This window comes from Harpia harpyja, chromosome 20, assembly GCF_026419915.1.
Source record: "Harpia harpyja isolate bHarHar1 chromosome 20, bHarHar1 primary haplotype, whole genome shotgun sequence".
Lineage (NCBI taxonomy): Eukaryota > Metazoa > Chordata > Aves > Accipitriformes > Accipitridae > Harpia > Harpia harpyja.
The window spans coordinates 17,977,143-18,000,856 of NC_068959.1; positions in this window are offsets into that span (position 1 = coordinate 17,977,143).

The following is a 23,714-nucleotide window of genomic DNA, read 5'->3' on the forward strand; positions in this document are numbered from 1 at the left end:
GATATGCTTCTATTAAGTTTAACTTTACTACATCTCTTCCTCTCCAGCTTTATCGCAGATGTTCTTAATACTTCAGTAAACAACTACAATATGAAATGTTGCCTTCTTTATTGCAAAATACATCTATGTAAGTGATATGAAAGAAATAGTTGATTTAAATATGTCTTTCCTGTCCATTACAGAAAACTCAAACACTGCATGAGGTTCGATGTGCATCTGATTAAGTGTATAATACTTAATAACCCACCATACATGCTGTATCCATTTGTTGATCGGTACAAGTGGTTAGATTTGAGAAATACAAATTTGTGCAAGTATTTGCATTTACTGTCTAACAGTTTTGGTGGCCAATTTGGTGAGCAAATATAATCAAAACAGGTCAAATCCTTAACAGGAAAAGCTTAAATTATTCCCTTCTGGGAACAGGTGTGTCAAAAGTTTCCCCAAATTAGTAAGCAACAACTACAGCAGAACTATCTAAAAGCTGCATTTGTTTTCCAAGATATTTTTCAACTGGCAAGAGGAGTTACCATGACCTTTTCAGTGTAAAAATGGCACACTGCATGTGCATTGATGCTGGTAGAGGCAAACAAAATGTATAAGTCCTGCTATGTTTTAGACAAGACAGAGAGTAAATTGCTAAATGCTGTCAAGACTCCAAAGGTTCCATCCATGTACGCTAACAAACACTCGCTCAGCTAGCAATTTTTACTGTTAGAGACCCTGACACTTACAAAATTCAGGTTGACAGTTCTAGATTTGGGGAAACTTGAAGTCTGCTCTTCGTGTGCCACTTAAGTGGCAACTATGTGTCGTCTCTACTCTTGTAAATCTTAATTCCAGTAGTCTCCTGCTTCACTGAGAAAACTTCAATGAAGTTTTTCATAAATGTGGCATTCTACAACACAAGTTTATCCAAGGATAGGATAGTTTTTCTCCCAAAGTTGACAGGTAAACTCATCTGTCTCTAACAGGAGTCTTAGAGCCTAAACATCTATAGTAAAAATGGACTTAATACACCTGCTTAAAAAAAAAATAAAAATCAAGCCTTATAGGGCAAACTAAGTGGAAGCTGATCAGTAAATAGTGTATTCACACATCCTTTAAAGTTAACTCAACTACTTAGGACTAAATTTTTGCTTGTTTGCTCCCATCACACTAAAACTGAGTTCTTCACCTGAGGATATATCCCAAGTCTTGTTGCAAAGTCATGCTCCACTTGCTAGGTTTAATTATTTATACCCAGACAACAAATTATTAGTTATATAGCATTCAGGAAGATTCTTCAACTAGATAACTAAATAGTTACAAGCAAAACTTTTACCTCCACAGAAATTAGAATACAAATTGTTTAAGCTATTTACTAACTGAATGGGGCACACAGCTTCTGTCCCAAATGAAAAAGTACTTTCACCTGTTAATGAAGTAGATAAAAGGAAAAAATTAAGATAACTTACATAAACCACATTGTGACAATATATTTTCACCAAACCCAGAGCAAATAAATATTACACTTCAACTTCTAGAGGAATAAGTCAAAGGGTCTTCAGCACAAAGATGTGTTAGAGAGGCATAATTTTTCAATGGGGCGTCTGTCTTACAAGAGGGAAAAAACCAGCAAGGTAACAGTTTTACTTTTCACTGGAAACAAGTTACAATCCATATTCTCTAGGAAAGATCTATGAATCAGTGAAATTATCTCATCTACCACTATTTGACAACAGCTATAAGGCAGATTACTAAAGGCAATGTATTCCAGATGAAACAATCTTCTAATTAGGAATAAAGAGCACTTTTTTCTTCCTTTTTCAGAAAAAAACTGCTGTGAGGCAAGACAATAGAAATGGCACCATCTGCTAATAATCCAATTAGAGAATTTCAAAGCAACAGCTAAAAAAGCTAGCTGTTAGTGATTTATTTTTCTAGACATATTTTTCAGTTACACCACATGGAGGTCCACATGCTTTCTAATTACATTCTACTTGGAAACTACAACAATTCATGGGATCAAGGAGAAATCACATCATGGGGTAATGCAAAACACGAGCTTTTCCCAGTTATATTTTTGTCTCCAGTTGTGACAGAATACATCTATGGCTTTACCACTTTTTCTCATATTCCCCCATGATATGTGATAGTCAAACATGTCTCAGACATCACTTTTAGCAGAATATTCTCAGGAATTATCTAGGATACACCCTTTCTTCCCACTTGATTTATGGGCAAAATTATTATCAGATGCACAAAGACAATGCTAACTTGACTACTGTGACTAAATGCTCTGAAGTGTTGTATTTAGGAAGCAATTGCTGCTTATCATTCAAGATTACTTGAACAGAGATGGGAACTTGGCTAACACTGTTTAGGTGGGCCAGATGTTTATCAATGTCAAACAACTCACTGGGTCTTGGCTTCCTGCTGAAGACAGTCAAGTTCAAGATAGCCAAAAAAGAAACACTAATGTTTGAATATATTTGATACTGATAACTGACAACTTTGGAAAAAACAGTTCTATCCTACTTACAGGAGACACACAAATTAAATAACTTGCTCAAGGCCTCACAACGAGTATATGGATGAAAAACATAGAGAATTAAATGGCTATCCTGAAGTATTAAGGTATGCTTCCTCTAATACCAAAGCGACTCATTCTGCTATATGAATAGATATGGCAAATCAATTAGTATGGCCACACGTGACACAGAACATAGAACTGCAGTGGTTAAAAGTGCCTAAGGATTAGAAACAACCTATCGTGGCAAGAACTTTGCTGAACCTAGATGTTTTAGTTTTCATTCTGCCTTCAGGTCATCCTGTATATCTTTTCACATCTGTCTCACAGAATGCTTAAAGAACCCTGTCACAGACCTATGCAGGCTGATACCAACTTCAGTAGGTGTATTGGCTTTGTGTGGCAAGGTTTTGGTAGTGGGGTGGGGGTTACAGGGGTGGCTTCTGTGAGAAGCTGCTGGAAGCTTCCCCTGTGTCCGACAGAGCCAATACCAGCCAGCTCTAAGACAGACCCACCACTGGCCAAGGCCGAGCCAATCGGCGACAGTACTAGCACCTCTGTGATAACATATTCAAGAAGGAAAAAAGTTGCAGGACAGACAGAAATGGCAGCTAGAGAGAGGGGTGAGAACATGCAAGAGAAACAGCCCTGCAGACACCAAGGTCAGTGAAGAAGGAGGGGGAGGAGATGCTCCAGGCATCGGAGCAGAGATTCCCCTGCAGCCTGTGGGGAAGACCATGGTGAGGCAGGCTGTCCCCCTGCAGCCCAGGGAGGTCCACGGTGGAGCAGATATCCACCTGCAGCCCGGGGAGGACCCCACACCGGAGCAGGGGGATGCCCGAAGGAGGCTGTGACCCCGTGGGAAGCCCACGCTGGAGCAGGCTCCTGGCAGGACCTGCGGATCTGTGGAGAGAGGAGCCCACGCTGGAGCAGGTTTTCTGGCAGGACTTGTGACCCCACAGGGGACCCACACTGGAGCAGTGTGCTCCTGAAGGACTGCACGCTGTGGAAAGGACCCATGCTGGAGCAGTTCATGAAGAACTGCAGCCTGTGGGAAGGACCCACGTTGGAGAAGTTCATGGAGGACTGTCTCCCATGGGAGGGACCCCACACGGGAGCAGGGGAAGACTGTGATGAGTCCTGCCCCTGAGGAGGATGAAGCAGCAGAAATAACATGTGATGAGCTGACTGTAAACCCCATTCCCCGTTCCCCTGCACTGCTGGGGGGGTTAGGTAGAGAATCTGGGAGTGAAGTTGTGCCCAGGAAGAAGGAAGGGGTGGAGGGAAGGTGTTCTGAGATTTGGTTTTATTTCTCATTACCCTACTCTGGTTGATTGGTAATAAATTAAGTTAATTTTCCCCAAGTTGAGTCTGTTTTGTCTGTGATGGTAATTGGTGAGTGATCTCTCCTGTCCTTATCTCGACCCACGAGCCTTTTGTTATTTTTTTTTCTCTCCCCTGTCCAGCTGAGGAGGAGGGAGTGATAGAATGGCTTTGGTGGGCACCTGGCATCCAGCCAGGGTCAACCCACCACAGTCACAGCTGAAAACTCCATGTGGATATTTTCATTTTCCTGAAATCAAATTATCAGTTTCTGCCCTTCACTGAATACACTGTCCTTTATTGCTAAAGGAGGACATAAAGGAGGACAGAAGGAAAAGGGCCCATCCTCTCAGTTTGACACCTCCCCCCCTTATTTGATTAACTATTTTAACAACTGATCCTTTTAAGAATACAGGTAAGATTTGATAAAATACAATGTGCTTCTTTGTAATCCTGGTACATAATAATCCATGAACATAAGCTTCATCTACATCTAACGAAAAGATAAGCACAGCCAATTCTTTCTGCCTAACCTGTGTTCTTAGTCATCCAATGTTGCACTTCTTAAAAATAAGTATTCTTGAGTATATTCTTATACACACTAGACACTGTGGCTCAAATAGAGGGCACAGTTTCTCAGAAATGTGTCTAGTGCAGGAGCAGGATGAAAAAGAATAGTTTGTGATTTGAGGCTTCAGGTTTCATCCCATCATCAATTGACTGCAAACAAGCATAATTCACAAAGTCAGCTGCATCCTGCATATTTGATTGTATACCCTATCATTTAAAAAATTACAAACACAGCATACATTACATAAATGTCCTACATAAAATTTTATTCCAAAAAAATCAATGTTACATGCACCTTTTCAGAAAAAAGAAAAAAAAAATTCAAGTGAGCACTAGAGTTGATGGCCTGTTGAGAACAGTCTCAATGAAGGCTACCCACACTGAAGAGAATTTCTGAAAACATCCTTTTGACTTAGAATCCATTTGAATCAATCAATTCAGTTACCTACTAGCTGTAAGTATAAAGATCTATTGGAGGGAATTAAAACTATTGACTACAATAATAACCTAAACCACTCTTAAGTAAGGACACTAAGCCTCCATCACCCCATCCCATGCGCAGATCAGGTTACACTGCAAATGCAGTAACCAGGATTCTTCACCCTCAGAATCTTTTGGCAGGACTTCAGTATGACATTACAAAAAAAAAAAAAAAAAAAAGTAAGTGTGAAATACTTAGACCTGGCTTTCAGTTGCACTGGCTCCAAAGGAACATCACATCTAATTAGAATGTGAAGCAGCATCCTGTTTTAATCAAGGAGAAGTTCTTGCAAGCTGTAGAGTTTTTGATCCAAAGGTGATTTTATGGCAAAAAATGATCTGTTAAAAGAAGTATTTGTCTGGAAAAACTTCAATAGCTACATGTTCTCCTATGGCCAACAGCTGCTAAGCTGTAAATCATATGTCCACCATATCTGCAGTAGGCCCAAATCTTTACTTTTTCTTCTTGCTTTCCTTCTTCCAGATTAGCCTCCAGACAAAAGCACAAAACATTAACAAAAGTCTTAGCTAATGAGCTTAACATGGTTTTATCAGACCTTTAGAAGCAGCAATCTGCTAGCTAAACATTCTCCTACAATGTATTGAATACCTTGTTGGTAGCATTATATAGCCATTTGAAAAAAAAGTAGCACATATGTTTGAAAAATAATGTGCACTCAACAGGTTTGAATGTTGTTGGGTTTTTTTCTTTAAAAAAAAAGGTAGAAGAGGTGAAGTTCTTCATAATGAGCATTACATTAGTTCAGGCACAGAGCAAACATTCACTACTATTATGCATGCATATTCTCACAGATGAAAGAAACACAAAGTGCTTGCTGGGGCCCACACTGTCAGAAGGTCAGAAAAGTCTCTTTACTGATATTGAACTGGTGGCTGTGCTGTAAACGAAGCCACTGATAGCCACAAGTAACCACTCCCTAAATACCTCATTTAACTTGCCAAGCCACTTAAGTGCAATAGATTGACAAAAATGTCTCAGTTTTCCTGAATTTTATAAATATAGGGCCAATACTTCACTGTACAGCAGCTCTTGAAGAAATGTTGAAGGCTGCACATGGGTTACTGTTGCACAAGAAATACTTAAATGCCCAAAACTGTGAGGACAATGGAAAAACCTGACAGCATTTGCTGCTCCCACTCCAAGAATGGACTCACTTGTGCTGTTCTGCAGAGAAAGCTTTCAGACTTTTTAAAACTTTGAAAGCTAATATGAAACTTTTGGGGGTTGATTAATCCCCCAATGTTGCCCACTATACATAACCTATGAACAATACTACTTTCTTCTTCACTCACCTCTAGTACTCTTGCAGTATGGTGGAACACAATTTTTGCTGGTAGCTTAAAGAAAAACTAGAATTTAACCACAGGGGGTCTTTCTATTGTTTCTTTTTAAACTTCAGGTGCCTCACTCATGCCTGGCAATAGCTTACAGCTGTGCCATATCAAACCAAAGGATATCTAACCCCATGTCCTGTGTCTAACAGTAGCCAATAGCAGATGCCTGGAGTGTGTCCAATGAGACCATTCATGTAGTTAAACTAGTGTAGATACTTCAAAACCATCTTTAAGGTGGTTCACGTAAAGTAGCAGCAGCACAAAGCTCAGTGCAACAGTAGGCAAGATAAGATGTAAACACACCCCAAGTTTCATCACCTCCTTGCCTGACAATATACCTTCATTGAACAAGACACAACAAAACTATTCTGCAATTACATCCAAATATTCCTGAGTTGCTAAGCAAGAAATACATTTATTCAAAGTCACAAGCAACCGAGCTACTTAGTGAGCAATCTGACCCTATGTTACTTCCTGTTTCTTTCCTATTCAGATGCTCTGGGTGAGAGGTTAATACACAGCTGCTTGCTCCTACCACTTGCTGAAGAAAATCAAGGCTTGTCTAGACAGCATCAATGCTACTGAGGTAGTATCAAGACTTGAAGCAAAATGACTTGGGCTGCTTTTTCCATGTACTTCTAGATGCCCCCATGAACTTGTTCCAAGTACAGTTCCAAGAATTCTTAGAATCTACGTTCCTTCATTCATGAAAAGGACTTCTTTTATCCTATGAATACATAAGCTAAGTATTAAACCATGCCCTGTGTGAAGGGTTAATACACCACAAGTAAATTTCAAAGTGATACAACCCAAAACTTGGGCTCAGAGTATTTTTGCATATACCTGTCATTGTATTAAACTTGTCATTCCCAGTATCCCTAAGATTGATTGCTTTGATTCTTTCCCAGGATCAAAGCACAGGCAACAGTTCCAATGGGTCCTAAGGCTGATTTGTTGAGATTACTGACTTCAGAGAACTTGTGTACGTGCCATGACATGCATTCATTTATAACATAAATTGATAACCTTCAATACCTGCCATAGCAAACTTTTAACAGTGTCCAATTCTAATTCTGTTCTGCTGCATCAAGTAGATAATGAGGAAAAACATGAACTGGGGAAGGCAGAGAGGTCTACTGTGAAATGAACTGTACAAACAAGAAGTGGTTTATAGAGTAGGCAGCTAAATAAAATCAAGCTTGCATTACTTACAACCACAGAAGTTCTGTGAAAACTGATGCCTGCCTAGTTGAATCTGTCATTAATAGATCCTTAAGAAACGCCAATGCTCCATCAAGTATGAACAGACTACCTTTTCTGGTTTTAGTTTCTTTAACTTGGTCACAAAGGTTAAGGCAGAACATGAACCTAGGGTAAGCAGACTTGATCACTGCATTTGGAGACACTTAGAACTGAACAGATATTCAAGGAAATCAATCCAAACATAGAGCTGCAGATGAAAATTGTACGGATGAGAAGGCTGTGATATCCAAACAAAGCCTCTGACTCCTCACCAGATTCTAAACTAGTCACTGATAGACATACAGTACAGATACTGAATGTTAAAAGTAATTTTGCATTTCAAGCAGGCTGTATGGATTGAGCGACTGACTACTGTCAGCCTTACGCCATCTGTATTCAGTTCTTCATTGTTCCTGTGGCCTTCTATTAAAAGAAAACAAACAAAAAAATTTCTTTTGAGTAATTTATCTGTAAATGACATCACTCCTACCTACACTATAGTATATAAACCACCTAGCACCTTAATGAAGCGACTGGGACTTTTTTTACCTTTTAAGGTTTTGATAGCTTTCTTCACACAAAAATAGGAATTTGTCAGTCAACCGCCTTAACTTCAACAGTTAAATGGCATGGTCCCAATATATAACCACTGAGAGATGAATATCTGACCTTATCTATTGGCAATTAACAGTGAAAGAATGTCAAGGGATAACCGATAGCGAGCTGGTACATATAAAAGTGGAATTGGAATGCTGAAGGCTTAAGCAATAAGTGAGTAAGTTAAGAATCAAACAAGTTACACTCAGGGCAGTCCTTTTTTCCAAATGGCAGTCAGATAACTCCCTACTATCACATCGGGCAAGGTGAAAAACATCTTCAATTCAAAGTTGTATTAAAAAGTCCTGAACCACAATAGTCCACAAAAGAGTTACTGTACTTGTCTTTCTATAACCAATGGACAGAAAGGCTCCTCCAGAGACTGATTTAGAGAACGAGTGCAACTTATAAACTGTGAATCCATAGCATAAAACTCTGTCTAAATCAGTCTCTGAAGGAGCCCATTGTTTTTATATGGAACCTGAAGAGACTAACATCCCTCATGATGCTCCTGCTCTTGCATAGGAGCTTCTTTTGACAAAGCAGGTTAAACAACTGCATTCCGTGCACACTCCACAAAGGTGAAGGGATTGAGCTGCAGAAATATTTGGAATGTTTTATAGTGAAACATTGCATTCCTATTTATTTCTGAAGAAAATATTGAATGACAACATCAAACAGCCCCTTTATGGGACAGTTACCTAATTTGCATCAATTCTTCATAAGTTTTGTGAGTTTAATGCTCGCATGGCCAGATGTTATCTGCAAGTTGGCCGAATGCACTGTGAACCAACGGCAGAAGAGGAAGCCATTCAGGAAAGATTTTTTAACTACTCGGCAAACGTGTCTCAGTCTCAATGGCGGGAAGCGGTAGCGGCACAGTGAAAACCTGTGGCCGTGGCGCGGCAGAGGACAGCAGCTGGGGGTCAGGCAGCACGGTGGGGAGACGGACCCCCCTCGCGACCAGCACCCATGACCCGTGGGGCGGCCAGGGCGAACGGCGTCCCTCAGCCACGCCACAGCCCAAAAGCCGGGATGGTTAGATGGCGGTTTAAAACCTGGTTACTAAAACGAGTTCCAGTTATGCACGTTCGTGGTTTGAAAGGCCCAGGCCCAGAAATGAACTCGCACATCAGCTCAAAGCATTCATTAAACTACATTCGACAACGCTAGGGAAGCCATCCCTTAGTAGAGTATACCATGGAGTAACACCACAACACATTTTCTCTGCTACAAATCTAACTTCTCTATGCCCCTTAATGTCTTACCCAGATTCTTCCCTCTGAAACCTGTTGCATTTGAAAAAGCTAAGCAGAGCATTACTCAGATGAGGCTTCCAAATTTAACTTGTTTTTCCATGGCAACTGTACTCCCATTCCTCACCTGAGCATGCAGTATGCTGAGATACAAAGTCATAGTGAAGTCTCAAGATCAACAATTACCTTCATGACATGACACCAAGATCGTATTTTATGTGCAGCTATCGTTTCTGTTTATAGCGTGTAGTTCAAAGGAGAAGATATCTTTCTGAGCAGTTTAATTTCAGTTTTATTCATCCCATTTGCTGAGAAAATGAAATGGTGTGATAGCACAATATTTTAATGCAATCTATATATTCAGTATGTGATAAGCAAATATGTGATCACATATCACAGAATATCTAATATTCACTTCAGGCTTTGACTTCTATTTTCCGTAACTAAACTACAAATGTAAGAAAAAGCACAGCACACAAATTTCTGACAAAGATATACTTCACTGGAGGTAAAGAATAACAACAAAAAACCCAAAACAAACCCCCAAAAGACAGCAGAACAAAGCTCCTGGATATTGAATATGGTTTCTTCTGCCTTGCTTGCACATTTAATATTGAGAAATAAGTTGTTTTTAAATGAGGTACTTGTGAATGCTTGATCAAAAGACCATCAAATTCTGCAGGAGTTTTACTTTAACATTAGTTACTAGAGCCATACTGCTTTCTGTAGAATAGTCAATCAATTATAGACTCTGAAGATAGCTGAGCTGCTGCTTCAGGTGGTAACTATTTCCATATTCAGTGGGAAACATATGCATTTCACTTCCCATTGTGAAGCTCATTGTCTGAAAACTCATCACCAGTCCTGAGTAAACCCTCCAACTAGACTAGGACACAAATCGTGACTTTCATTCGGAATCCTCAATTTCACAGTACTTGAAAATTAGAAGTTTAATTTCCCACCTTCAGTGCTTACATTCAACCAACTATTGTACTGAAATCTGGACTGGATATAGACTGTCAGTATAAACTGATCCCTAATACTTTGGTACTTGTATAAATATAAACATCATGTAGGACTCCAGCAAAATTTCAAGAGACAGCTTTAGCATGTGCATATAGCTACATTTCCCTTTGTAGCTATACATTAACCTTTTGGACAACATGTTTGAGGAAAAATATGTAATAGCAAGCTATTAAAAATATTAATAAGAACTAGGTTTGCCAATACAGGCTTTATACTCAGTGTAAGCACAGTATTTCCCAACTTGGTATTAAAGTTATACCAGACCTATACATGCATTCTGGTTGTTCCGAGTCACATCCCAAATGCCTACAAACTAAAGTACATCTTGATTATTTTAAGTAGCTGTCTGTCGAGACCTGTGTTAAAGCAACAGAAGTTTCTGTACCTAAAAAAAAAAAAAAAAAGGCAACAGTGTAGCAAATTATGAATGGTAATTTAAATACAAATTCTCCTTTCATTCATTTTCCACACTAAACTAATTGTTAATAATCTGAATGGCTTTCACTGACAAGTCTGCTATAATAAGTATGTTTTAGGTCCCTCCCCTCAGCAGTTCTATCCCCAAGAAAAACAAAAATATGTTTCTAATGAAGTTAAAGTCCATCAGCTACTAATGGCTGCTTCCTGCATTGTACTTTTTAAACTTGCTTCACTCACCTGTAATTCCAGAAGCAAGATGACTATATGCAAAGACAAAGGAGGAGGCAGCTCTAAGAGCTAATGCAAGTTCTATGCTGGAGATTAGTTGCACGTAATGGGCTTAAAAAAAAAAAAAAAAAAATCAGAAAACAACAAATTGTCTGGTAGCCAAGATATGTCAGGATCTAAATGACTATACTAAATGCTGGGGTCTTCAGGACTGCTGAGGAGGGGCAGGTGCTCAACATGTAACTATTTCAAACACTTCACTTGTTTGAAGAAGCCAGCCAAAGAGATTAAACCCAATGTGCTCCAATTCATTTTAATTCATATTCTGTTGGAAGGAATATTAATTACATAAACTTTTGCCAGTTTTCTGCCTAAAAATTAAGCACATTTGATTCTATTCCCCTGAAGGAAAAGTAGGAACAAAGTAACTCTATTACAAAGGTGTATAAGGAGTCAGCATAAGCACTCTCAAATAAAATAAAACCTGTGGTAAACAACTGACTCAGTGGATGAGTCTTCCTACTCCTCCCATCACATTTAAAGTTTGCCTAAGGAAAAGCCTTAATTGGGTCTTGCCTTCTCAAACTGGGAAGTGACTGCCAAAACAGTTTGTGCTAGAAATTAAAAAATTTTAGAAAAAATAAATTCAAAAGTAGCTTATATAAATGATCTCAGCTCAGGGAAGCTGTTAAATTTAAGGTAGGACCTACATATTACTTAAGAGTTAGGTAATTTATGTTATTCTTCTAGTTAGTAGCATAGTATAGTTGTGTAAGACAACAGGACAGAAATGGAAATAATATACCCAATACCAACTTGTGAAAGTCTTACAGTGAAAGTGTAGCTGGCCCTATAGACCCATCCTATTCCCTCACTATAGGAAGTGGTCAGCAGAGCAATTGCTTCAATCTATACACTGTATTTGCAGAGGCATAAATCTTTCAGAATTCAAGCCAACTCTAAGCATAGTAACTCTTCTCATTCAGAAGGCTTCTAATACACTAAACATGAGCTAAAAAACTTTGGTAACATCATATATACAGTATAATGTTCATAGCTGTTCTTTTAGTAGAGTTTCACATTTTGTGCTGAGAAATTTATGAATTTAAGTTCAAGCTTCATTATACTTTTCATTAATTGTCCAGCTAATGAGCAACATTAGAAAAACTTGGAACCATAAGAGTACACTGAATTGAGAACAAGTACAGGATACCCAAGAACTTCATTTTAGGATCTTATATAGTGATATGGCTCAATTCAGAAAGATCAAATTAGGCTGTCTGTCTTCCAGAATTATGGCTAGAGACCAAGCTGAGCAAGACCATTAATGACAAGTGAGACTATAGCAGGGAGATGTAGTTCAAAATCTAATGCAAAGGTAACTGAAGTCATAGATGTGGTGGGTTGACCCTGGCTGACCACTGCCCTCCTCAGCTGGACAGGGGAGAGAAAATATAACGAAAAGCTTATGGTTCAAGATAAGGACAGGGAGAGATCACTCACCAATTACCGTCACAGGCAAAACAGACTTGACTTGGTGAAAATTAATTTAATTTATTACCAATCGAATCAGAGTAGGATAATGAGAAATAAAACCAAATCTCAGAACACCTTCCCCCCACCCCTCCCTTCTTCCCAGGCTTAACTTCACTCCTGATTTTCTCTACCTCCTTTGACCCCAGCAGCACAGCAGGATGGGGAATGGGGGTTGTGGTCAGTTCTTCACACATTTCTGCTGCTCCTTCCTCCTCAGGAGCAGGACCCCTCAAGTCTTCCCCTGCTCCAGCATGGGTCCCTCCCATGGGAGACAATCCTGCATGAACTTCTCCAATCTGAGTCCTTCCCATGGGCTGCAGTTCTTCACGAACTGCTCCAGCATGGGTCCCTTCCACGGGCTACAGTCTTTCAGGCACAGACTGCTCCAGCACGGGTTCCCGTGTGGGGGCACAAGTCCTGCCAGCAAACCTGCTCCAGCATGGGCTCCTCTCTCTACGGGGCCACAGGTCTTGTCAGAAGCCTGCTCCACTGCAGGCTTCCCACAGGGTCACAGCCTCCTTCGGGCATCCCCCTGCTCCAGCATGGGGTCCTCCACGGTGGATGGAGGATATCTGCTCCACCATGGACCTCCATGGGCTGCAGGGGGACAGCCTGCCTCTCCATGGTCTTCCCCACAGGCTGCAGGGGAATGTGTCCTCTGGCACCTGAAGCACCTCCTCCCCCTCCTTCTTCACTGACATGGGGGTCTGCAGAGTTGTTTCCTTAACATATTCTCACTCCTCATCCAGCTGCAGTTGGCCTTGTGCAGTGGTTTTTTCCCCTTCTTAAATATGTTCTCCCAGAGGCACTACCACCATTGCTGATGGGCTTGGCCTTGGCCAGTGGCAGGTCCATCTTGGAACCGGCTGGCACTGGCTTTATCGGACACAGGGGAAGCTTCTAGTGGCTTCTCACAGAAGCCGCCCCTTGTAGCCCACCCGCTTCCCCCCCCCCCCCGCCATGACCAAAACCTGGCCACACAAACCCAATACAATAGATAAAACTCCTGGACTGAATTTTCCTGTTAGAAATTTAAGTATGGAGAACTTTTTAAACGTGTCCATTTCTTCAGGCCTCAAATTTCCTGTAGTCACTAAGCATCAATACGGTACAAATAGTAAATTAGAGCGCCAGAACAGAGATTCAGATATAAAATGCATAGAGTTTCAAAAGAGCTTTTGTGCTTAAATACACATTTTTAAAAAACCTTGTAGTCAAAGCTAGAAAAATAGTGAATAGCATATAACTAGATAACAGACTGCAATACTCAAAAGTCACACTGTCTTGCTAGTGAATTGCTTAAGTAAACGAATGTTGTCAACTGTAAGGACTCCATGCCTCTCAAGAGTTATGTTAAAATCTTAATGTTAAAATCTGATAAGTGTGTAAAATAAACAATCTCAGCAGATGACATTAGGTAACGGATGACTGCCCTAATTAACTACATAACTTGCACACTTTTCCTCCCCAAAAGCTATGGGAACTTTTTGATGAGCAGCTTCCAGATAGGGTAGCGCAAACAGCCAAACTAATAATTTCTTCATCTAAACCTGGCAATTGATTATCATTCTTCCTTTAGATCTGGCTTCAATTAGTTTTTGCTTTCAAATTTGGTGCACAGCCTAGCATTCAATACCACTGAAACCCAAAGAAGCAATGAAGACTTAACCCCCTGAGTGCAGCAGTTGGCAAAAGCTCTTGCCAGCTGAACAAAAATCTAGGGCTCACTGTAGATGCCTGTTGCAAATATGTCTTTTCTAAATGTACTTTTTGGAAGCACACCTGTATATGAATAAAGTCATGATATCATTTAGAAGTAACCACTACTTTTTGCATAATAGTAGCTTTTGGGAACAGTCCTACTGAAGATTCTAGATTAAAAACAGTTTCAGTATAACTTTTGACACAAGGCTATCTGGCTTCAAAGAACTGTATTTTAGGATTGAGCAAACCTCCAAAAAAATTCATTAGACCTTAAATTCACAAGAGATTGATACTAAAGATCCAGCTTGAGGTGTGTGAAGATTAAAGCTTTACATCTTTGATTTTGATAACCTTGCCTTATAATTCATTATGCAACTAAAAGAAAACAGTAATACTTTACATCACTGAACAGACCTCAAGGCAACAGAAGTCCCTTGGAAGTGAGCTTTGCTATGGAATAATATTTGTAAGATGACGAAAAAAGTAGTAACTGGTTTTATGCAAGATGTACTTTTTTTCATCCCATCTTCCTCCTCTTTTTTGTACACTCTTGCAATTCCAAAGGCAGATCAGAAAGACCACATTAGTCTGTGAAGATGGTATTTTGAAACAAGTCAGTGGCAGATAAATTATTGTCTAATTACCTACCTTAACTGTGAAAAGTGTGTGTGTATATATTGGTATAATGCTTTACGGCTGAATAACAGGTTTCCACTACATTTAAGGTTATAGGAGTCTTCTGTGTCAGCACATAATTTAGAGAATCAAGAGATCTCTAGATAGAGAATAAGCATGGGTCAAGTATTGATTATGCACAGACTTAGCAGCATGGATTAATTCATAACTAAGAAAGTAGATTACAGTTTAAAAAATTACCAATTACTGATGGGAGTGTAGCTTTTGCTTAGAGTGAAGAGGCTGATAAAATGCTGATGGTACTACAGAAAATTTTATTAAGTATTGGAAATATTAATTCAACTGGTAATATCCAAAAGGGCCTTCATTCAAAAATGCCTTATGGAAACCTTTGGGAAGGAGAAGCTTTCACAAAATTAAGACTTGGGTAAAACATCCCATTTGATCCACTATTGTCCTCTCTTCCTAGAATTACTATCCTGGGTGAATGGGAACTAATATTACAATATTTTATAGTATGCAAGTATTAGCTTAGCAATGTAATTTTGCTTCTTATCCAAGTGAACAGCAGTTCAAAGTCCTAAATAAACACAAAGAAGCTGTTGAATTTCACTCCAGTGTGGTCAGAACGAAATTTGGCACCTTGGAGGAAGCTGCACTTAGCAAGGTGAAAGGTGCAGCCAGCCCTATTGTATGCTGCAAGTATGAATAATTTAGTGAAAGAAAAAATAAAGGTACATTTACAGCAAGTAAACTGTCATATACTTCAATACTCGCTCTAAAGCTAATCATACTTGCAGGAAAATTTAAAGCAACACACCTGTCAGCTTCAATGAGAAGCAGTAAATGTCCCAAGACAATATAATTCTATGCTTTAAAGGACAAGTCGTCCTAAAGGAGCCTGTCATCCTAGATGCTGGAGGAAGACTAATGTAATGTTCTTCATTTCTTGCTTTGACAATATTTGTAGCAGTCATTTCTACCTCTGCAGAATCCATCTTTACTATAACAATAAACTGCTGGATGGAGCAAGAACAGTATTTTAAATCAGCCTCATTCCAGTGGGTTTGACACAGACAAGCACCCTTTATTGGATGTCTAATACTCTTCTACTTGCAGAAGAGAAGGAAGAAAAACCTCACTGGATAATGTGTTACACTGATCAGCCGAAACAAATGTGCAAGCTAGACCAGCAGTGCCCGTTTAGATGACAATAAAACTACACCCTATTTAATTGTCTGGGCCCATGAAATATGAAATGGAACTTAGTTGTAGTGCAAGTAGCTTGCCTAGAGAAGTATCTGCTAATGAATAAGCAGTTTTCAAATATTCTGTAAGAACATGACTAAGTCCTACTTTTTGCTGTATGGGTTCCTGCCTTAATAGGAAAGAGTGAGGGGCTTATCTTTCCAGAACCCTGGACAACCTGGAGTTCTATACAGCTCAACAAATTTAACTCAGAGCATCTGACCTATGGAGAAATTTACTCATACAAAAATCTGGTTCAACTTTGGTTTAGTAAAACTTGCTTCCACATCTGTTTGCTCTTCAAAGGAGTACACAAGTATATTAGCACGTCAGAAACTTAACTGTAAACAAAGCTCTTCAACCAATAAGACAGTTTGATTTCATATAAAAGCTTTAACTTCACAGCATGTAGTGATTTTCTGCTATGCCACACTGAACAAAACACTACTCAGCACGTACAAAATACTTATATATCACAACTCACAAAAAAAACCCCCACAGTGTACTGCTCAGGGAAGTTACTATTCTACACATCTTGGATTTATAGAAAATAAAGATCTCGTATGGAGGAACTTTGACCTTCCATTGTTGAAGCCTGAATTCACTTAAAACATCATTAGAATATAGAAGTCAAAGGAAAAATTTCTAGTAAGTTTATATGGTATACAATTATTTAATGTGAAAGACAACCACCTGTACTGTATTCTGATTTCCCACAAGTCTAAATTAAGTCTAATTAAGTCTAAATGATATAACAGTGAAGGTAAATGCCTTAAAAAGGCATGATCTGGAAAAAACCATTATCTTCACAATCATTCGATCAAAAAGGAGTCATTACAGTTACACAGAACCTGACATTGTATTATGATTAAAACTAATCCAGCCTGAAGTGGTAGTGTAACTCATTTCACTGAGGAGCTACAGAAATCTTTCACTAATATTCTTGAAAAAGCAAGCAGGCAGGGACAGGAAAGAGAAATTACCAAGTCCTTCATTTGCAGCACAGGTTTATGCTGGCTTAAATAGTTCATAGAACCACAGCACACCTTTACTTCCCTTGCCTCAGCTACTGACTATAACCTCAGCTAGCAGACCAGTAAGAAAACAAAGCCTGCAAGTTCCATGAAAACAAGCAGGAAGCTGGAAGAGAAAGTACCTCCAATTGCTGGGGAAAACCAGCTCTAAAGCTGTACAAGAATATGTCCCAAACATACAAGAGAGAAAGCTTATAAGCCATCATAAAATAAATACACAAGAAACTGAAATTAATGAATTTGTTGCTCATGCAAATAACACTGTTTTGTATCTGTAGCTGTCAGCATTTAAAAGCATCCAAAAAAACCCCACAACCAAAACAACCCTGCGGACAGATGAAGCATCTTGGCTGCAGACCAGAGAATATGAACACAATCTTTGAATTGCCTTTATCAAACATTTCTTCTGAAATTAATATAAGGATATATATTAAAAATGCAGGTTAAAAACTGGTTAAGCTAGTGAAGCTAAGGAGAGTTTCAAGAACACATGCACGATTCAAAGAGCTACACAGAAGGGAAAGTGCAACTAAAAGTGACATGGAACCTACTAAAAGTTAAATGGAATTAAATTGATTCAAGAAGAAATGGTACTGATTCTATTAATCCACCTTGCCATATTTTCAGAGCAGAGGCACAACAGAGAACAAACACTATCTTCAACTGGAGGTCCAAATCATGCTGAACTTCACCGTATTTTGGGAAAAGCATATCTGCTTCAGCATCTAGCACAGATAATACGCTCTGCAGCAAAATAATGGCATGTTGAATGCTTTCTTCATGATTACGTCTTGTTTCTATAGCATTTAAACTGTAGTAAGACTTCAGGTGGCAATTCTTTTGTATGACCTAACAGGCTACGTTTTTTAAATCAGCACGAGAAGCAAGATTTAACTGCATTTGCATCAATAGTCTGCCTATGCAAAATTTTAGTAAGAGAAACTTGCCTCTGAAGTTATTGAAAACTGAGTAGCATAGAACTACACAGGCAGAACAGTCTTTCCCCCATTCAAGCTTGAATAATAAAATAGAATGAAATAAAGTCTAAAGGCAAAGCACAAACCTGTCATAAGAACAGTTCATTTTAAAAGTACCCAGCATACAATAAACACTAAGATATTAAAAGATACTACAACTGTAACTAAACAGTATGAATGCAAACTTCATGAACAGAAGATATGCAAAAATATGTTAATGATAAAATACAAAATTTGCAAGAGAGATTGAAATAGAGTGGTACTTGTATTCTAGTTTTAGACTACTCATATAAGAAATGGAGAAAGGTAAGGTCCAGTTCTGGAGTCAGCCTTCCTGTAGGAATCTGTTTCACTATTTCCTACACAGACTCTAGTTTCCTGACCCAGTTCCTTATATTGGGCACTTCAGGCTAGAAAATATGAACGGTTCTTCACTATTTTACCAGTTGAAATGTTTTGTCTGTAACCATTGTTAACCATATTGTCTTTTTCATAATCCCTTTCTATGTAAAGCCATGCCTATCAGAAAAGTCAAAACCAGTAATAGCCTACCTTAATACTTTATCATAATATAAACAAAAAAAAAAAATTGAGCTTTGCACTTGGAGAAAGACAGTGACATCCAGTGGTTCATTAGTTAGTGATGTGTTTTAAAATAGCTATTTTCAGAAATATTTCCTAAGTCCTATTACTCATCTAAATATGATCATTTAAAACAAAGTGAGATCCCAGCTGCTCAAATCAGCACACACTTAATTTAAAGCAGATCCTGAGATATTACAAAGACATTCTGCATACTACAGGAAAAAAAAAAAGTAGGCTTATTGCAATCTTAATATTGCTATTCTTTGATATAATCAGTGTGAAAAAATTCTGTTAACACTTAAAGAACATTTGACCTCAAATGCCTAACAGAAGTTAACTATGTGCTCATTGCTATGATCAAGAATAAATGGTTATTTAATGAACACATGCATATAAGTTTCTGCTGATTTGTAGTTCAAGTTTTATATGTGTACATATTATAGGAATAATATATGAATATATTAACTGTTGCTAAAGGAAAAGACCAGACAACCAAAAGCTTTGCACAGTGCTGCTTAATTATACTTGAAAAGGCAACTTCAATGCTTTATTTTGACCATGTGAGAAAGGGTGCAATACTTCTGTCACAGGACTGTTATCATGTTTGTAGGGTTTACCAGGACCATCAAAATGTTTAACGAGTAGCTTCAAAATATATAAATACATATTTTATGAATCTGGTACTTCTGAGATGAAAATACAAGAAAAGCAATAGGCAAGTATTTCAAAAGCAGTAAGAACTCAGGGAAATAATGTTGAAAGCAACCTTTTGCTAGTACTATTTTCCAGCTACACAAAGTACACTATCATTACAAGGAATAGAGGAGAACCCACATAAATCACTAAATTTTAACTTTGATCAGTTTTTTTTTTCTATTGCATTCATTCATGTTTTAACTTCTCTTTCACCTTACTCTTCATTAGTGAGAATCTTTCAGTTAGGACTACTGCTTCCCTTCACACTGAACTAGTTAGCAGAAAATAGCACCGCAGTAGTTTGTGTTAAGTAGGTATGTCTTAAGACATTCTATAATGGGGCAGACTTAGTCCATCAAAAATTGGTCCTGAGTGCTGAACAATATAACCATTTTGCTGCTTTCCTAATTCTGAGTTAATCCCCAAAAGGAAGCCTATATATTTTAAGAACAGTGTGTTTCAGTGCTCAGAACTGCTTGCATTTCTACTTTAACTGAAGGAAGCATTTGTGTGTCCGTCATTGCTGCTGAGATATTCTATGGTAATTGGCCCAAATCCACACTGGTATTTTCTAGTAAACGTTGCCCAAGTTAAGATTTAGGGAAGAAAATGTATATAGCTTGATATTTTAGCATGACATCACAATTGGTATAGAGTGATATTGGTTTTCTGAAGAGGTACATTTGAATCTAAAAAACCCAAGATGAATAGCCCTAAATTTGCGTAGATTATCTAGGCTAAGTTTGGCTAAAGTAAGGCTTCATAAAGGCTGATACACTGCTTCACACTAAATGACATAGTAAGTTTCACAGTCAGAAAGCTTTGTGCACCACACATTTCAGGCCATTCAATAACATAACTTGAGTGTGGAAAAAGATTAATTGTATTACTAAAGATACTGTAATCATAAACAAAGCAGCAAATATGGTTACAGGCCATCTTCACTGAGGCATTTTCTCAGATCTTGCACTCAAGATTAAAAGGTTCTGTATTTCAAGACACAGCATCAATATTTAACAATGAAATAAAAGTCAACTGTGTTTAGAATTTTAAAATGAAAACTAGGCTCTAAGCTGTTGATCTGCCACTACAGCTATTCATTAGTATAATTATGTAGCAAATGAAGTTGGGACTAAAATGTCAGAATATTTTACCAGGCTAGGCAAATAAGCAAAGAACATATTCAAGTGATTAGACCCTTCTGTTTCATCTTTCCAAATTGTCCCATTTTACTCAATACTGCTCACTCATTACTTTTATTTCTCATTTTGTTTTCAAAAGTAAGTATAAGGGAAAGCAATTACAGTAGGGAGGAAAGAAAAAAAAATTCACAAAAAGGTTGGGTGGGGAAGGTTTTTGTTTGTTGTTTGGGTTTTTTTACAAACCTTTTCCAGAAGTTTTAGAAAAAAAGTCTGCTTGCTGGCAAGACTTCAAAAGGTCAAGTCATTTTCAGCCTGCCAGTCCTGGAATGAAGCTATTCAGTTGCTGTGGTTGATAATACACTTGTAAACTGATAGGCAAGCAGGCACCTGAAAATAAAATTAGTTAGTGCATAAAGTACCCAAGACCCCCTCAAAACTAACAAACTTTCAGACTGCTAGTTCCCCATATAAGCAGACAGATATCATACTGTTAACTCGGTTAACATTTAAAACATCAATTTCTGATTCATGTGGTCTCGTTTCATGTTATGCAGCTCTACAATCAGAACAGGCCCACTTAATCCCAAACAGTATCATGTAAGTTTTCTTAAGAAAAAGAAAGCATCCATTAGTTTTACCTAATAAAGTGTTTGAGTTCACCTTTTAAGGGGGATGGAGAAAAACAGGGATTGGCATTAAAACTAAAATCACAAGTATTTACTCTAACAAAGTAAAAAACTTGTTAAAAGCAGTCTTAAAAATGGCAAACCTAGAACTGAAAAAAACCTAAACAGCTACAGCTCAGTTCATTACTCTTTCTTATTACAACCTAGGATAAATATACTCAACTAAGGTTAAAAAAAATAGACTAATGCTTCACAGTCCTGATCCCAACTGAGTATTCTATAGTTTAAACTTTTAGTTAGTTGTAGAGCAATAAACCTCAATCAATGAAAACATCAGTGATTATGTTTCATGCATTTGCGTGTAAGATTGCTGTAAGTTATCCATGTCTCAGACTTTATAACACCAGTTTTATACATAACATGGGATCATGTTTATAGCTTAATTTAGACCCTTTGGGAATAATCTTAGCTTGAACATTTTATGACACTATATTTAAGTAATAGCAGGCCTTAAAAGTAAAATATACTCCCTGAACCATCAAAAATTTATGTACTGAAATACAGCTCTCATAACTTAGCACATCTTTTTTTGTTTCTATTCTTCTTTATTGTCATAAGTGTCAGAGCTATATAATCCCTAATTAACATTTTCAAAACTACTTGGTAAGTAATAAATTAATGAAATATAAGTTAACAAGAAATCCAATGTTATCATACTATCTATTTAAAAACACTGTACAAAAATAACTAAGATAAGAAAAAAAGTCTACAGCTTAACATATTTTACATAAACACTACATACAGTTAATAATAAAGGCTAAAAAATTTCCTTTGATTTTTCACTTGCATAGAACACCTAACCTGCCATATCTTTGAGAAACTGAAGATGTTTTATAGTAGGCCTGAAATGAGGTCCAGGTGAAAGCTAAATTGGTTTTGATGATGAAAAAGCTAATGACCTCCAGCTTGCCAAACTGATTAAAGTTTTACTCCATTTGATTAGAAGTGCACAGTAACACTACTAAAATTATTGTCCAGAATGTAGCTGATGATCTGTATAAAATTAAATTTAATTAAAATGAAAGATAATCACCCTGTTCAACTGTTTATTGAAAAAAATGCAGTCATGTAAATTAATTTGAAACATACCTTTTATCAAAATGAAGCTATATTACTTCATTAAATAATAGTTTCTCGTTAACATTTAATACCTGTTACCTGCTTCCTATAATACTTGTCTTTGGTTATCACAGCGAAAACTTCTAGAATGACAGTAAAGGAGCGCTGGCCCACTTACACAGAGACTGCAAGCTATACCAGGGAATAGGAATTAAGCGAGATACCCACAAGGTGGTGCTGGTGATTTACGACAGCTGGGTAGCAAGCCCCGCGGCTATACATCTCCCGACAGTAATTCTCATTCATTTCAAAGGAATGAGAATCTGGGTTGTAAAAGCTACGTGGCTATGAGAACACCAGGTAGATTAACTACCATGACAGCAGGGATGTTAAAAAGAGATGACTGTATTAGGGAAGTTCTGCTGTTAGTGAGTATATAAAAAAACCAGAAATTATAATAATTTATAAGTAGTTTCAGAGACTAGTAAACTATTTGGGTTAGTTAATGGTTGCAGAATTAGAAGTGTTAAAGATGATGTCTATACATATATTTCTATATCACAAAATGTAAATTTTAAATATTCATTTGATGCTGTTACCAAAATGTTTTCCTATTGAAGAAGAGAGTAGCATTTAAATACTGAATTAACTATATATTAGTGCAATAGGTTGAATGAAAACTGGTGTTAATTAATTAAATTCATAACGTACGGAAGAAAGTAGTGGGGGTTCTGAACCACCATTAAATTACAGATTGATAATAATAGGTATCTGAATTTATACAGTGTGTGATGTTAAAATGACTTATTTAGGTACTGCTTAAAAAAGGAAAAGTTAAAATTAATTTGAGTTACAGTACACTCCAGGTTCTATTATACATCAATTTGATAAACTTGTTGTGAGATTGACTGATCTCTTGAGCTACCAGGTATAAACAAACAAAAAAATCAACCCCCTGAAGTTAATATCATAAAATTTGTATCATTATCTTGTTGTTTTTAGCAAAATCTTGCAACTGTGACTTTAACCATGGATATTTGGAACACTTGAAAGACACATCCAATTTGACCTGCTATTTAAATTAAAAAAAAATTAGGAAAAAGAAAAATATAGTCTACAAGATGCTAGTTGAGTCACAATGTAAATCTCCACCATAGCTTGGCTCTAAACTTACACACTCAAGAACATATATTTTCATAACTGGATCCCTTGATTACATAAATCCAGAAAGCTTAGTGTGAGGTTTTTGACCCATTCAAGCAAGTAGTAAAAAAGGTAACAAATCTAAATAAAAGTAATGGAAAGTTTTCATAAGGGAGTACCTGGAAGTTTGTATTTGAAAGAGACTTTCACACATACTTGATAGGTTTTGCCAAGTAATCATGTGAAGCCACAGAAGGC